This window comes from Gasterosteus aculeatus, chromosome 15 (assembly GCF_964276395.1).
Source record: "Gasterosteus aculeatus chromosome 15, fGasAcu3.hap1.1, whole genome shotgun sequence".
Classification (NCBI taxonomy): Eukaryota; Metazoa; Chordata; class Actinopteri; order Perciformes; family Gasterosteidae; genus Gasterosteus; species Gasterosteus aculeatus.
The window spans coordinates 3,804,668-3,806,937 of record NC_135703.1 but is presented as its reverse complement, the minus strand read 5'-3'; positions in this window follow the sequence as shown (position 1 = coordinate 3,806,937).

Sequence of the window (2,270 nt, the reverse complement as noted above, 5' to 3'; positions counted from 1 at the left end):
CACTTCCTGAAACAATCACGCGAGAAAACGCGCAAGTTGGACCGGCTGTTCATTGGTAATTTTGCATGGCCACCTGGTGAAAAGAAAGACAGTTGCAAAGCAGCAACCGATTTTTATTTGTAATTTGGTCCATATACAAACAATGATAAACGTTACTACAATAAAAGACCAAGACCAGGAAATATTCACATTTGAGGAGCTGGAAGCAGAAATGTTGAAATCCTTTCTGCATGAGGCTGTATACCGTTTATAATGCACTTAAAATGATATTAAGACTTAAAATAATCAAAAGTCCTTTAATCTTGTAGAATTTAATCACGTAAAAGCAGTGATGTAAAAATACTACAAGCTGCGGAAATGCTTAAAACTGTATACTATACACAGATACAGAATGATAAAATAACTTCATTTAGATAAAAAAAGTGAATCACCCTGTACCCCCTGCGCATGTCCTTTTGGGCTTTTACCCTTTCAACGCTTTACTTGTGGGGCAAAGAACTTTTTGAGAAACAAGTACACATTTTGAAACAAAATCTGTCCTTTTGAACTGAGGAAGGAGGCTGGTCAGAGCAAAGTTGTCCTGTCTTGCAGTTTGTCAACACTCACATTGCTGCTCCCGCAGGACCTGGTGTTATTGCTTAAAATTGCTGCTTCTCCGTACTCGTGTGTCCAAGCCAGTTGATTTACGGCTCATTTCTAGACATGAACGTTGCAGTCACCCTGCTGGAGAGTTGCTGCTGTGAAAAGGGCCCTTGACATTTCCACTAAAGGACCATCAGCCATGCCTTTAAGTTGCGGTTCTTTTAGATTTCTTATTTTGTGGCAAGCAATCAATCCTCCCGAAAGCACTTTTACAGCCAGTGTTTCTTGAAGCTTCCCAGCACAAGTTCTGCAGCCGCTTCCCAACTGCATCACGCGGTCTTCATCGGCCGATGGAGTGAAATCCCAACCAATGCTAAGCTTGCAGTCATGTTCGTGACAAAGGCTTCACCTACTGATAACGACTGGGTGAAAGAGAGCCAGCAAGTGGGACTTTATTTGTTTTGTCAAAGCGCCGCGGTAAGGCTTGATATTTAAGTGTGTCATCAGTTGTGTCAACAGGAAACGCACACCGATACGATTACAGACATCGGCAGAGATAAGATCTTGCCACTTGTCCTGATAAAACATCAAAGTAAAAATCTAAAAGCATTGAAAATGTATATGTGTGGTTATATCAGATTAGACGCCTGCTTGTTATATCACATTATGTCATCTACAGCAATAAAAAACAAACTGTCTTCCAGAGAGGTAGGAGTTAAACCAGTTTGGAACAAGTACAGGCAGGCCAGTTCAAGTCAGCAATCCTTTGTGTGATATATCTTCAAATTCCCATTAGAATATACAGAAACCCTCTCTCAGTACTTTCTTATGATATTACTGTAACTTTGCTCAGTTGTTCTCGGGCTATTTTTGCAGCTTCATTTCTTGTGAAGACACATTTTTATCTGTACGCGCGACATTATCTTCTTCATCGGCTTCGGTGCAAGTGAGCTACACACGATGCTTTTGAAAGGGTTGTGAAACGATCCGATAAATAATGTCCCAAGAATGAGATCGCAGGGACGGCGGCCAACGTTCCCTCTGTGGTGAAAGCATTGGCCTCTGCCCTCCGTCTCTCGGCCCTCTTCTGTTGTCGTTTACACTGCGACGCGTTCCTCGATGCCAATGTGTCGGCCTTTCCAAGCTGTTCCTGTCATACCAACAGTGCTGAGTGAGATTATGCCGTATTTTCTGCTGCTGCTGTTAAGTGGTGCCGCCCTCCTCCGCCTCCTCTTCCTCCTCCTCCTCCTCTCCGGTCCGGTGATGCCTCCCCTGTTGTTCGGGCAGGTAAGATCACAGCGTCAAAGTGAGCTAATAGTGTCCTGCGGCGTCACGGACTCAGCTGCCTCATCTCCTTCTTTGCCGGCTTTCAGTATCTGTTGGGAGGGAATAACAGAACAGAAGAGAAGTTAATGGGCTGTTGAAGGAGAGCAGATAACATGCTGCAGCAACAATTAGACACAGAAGGGCAGGAGGGCCATAAGAGGGAGGAAGGTGGGTGGGGGGTCCGACCAATACGGCATCTCTCAACGGCAGTGCGATGTTGCTACAACTGTCGCATTACTTTTCTGGGATGTCCACCTGTTGTGCAGCTTCGCCCGCAGTGCCGAAGATCCAGGATTCAAAGATTTGATGCGCGGAGAATTTGTTTTTTCCGTATGATGGATTTCCCAGCTCGACTCAAATTG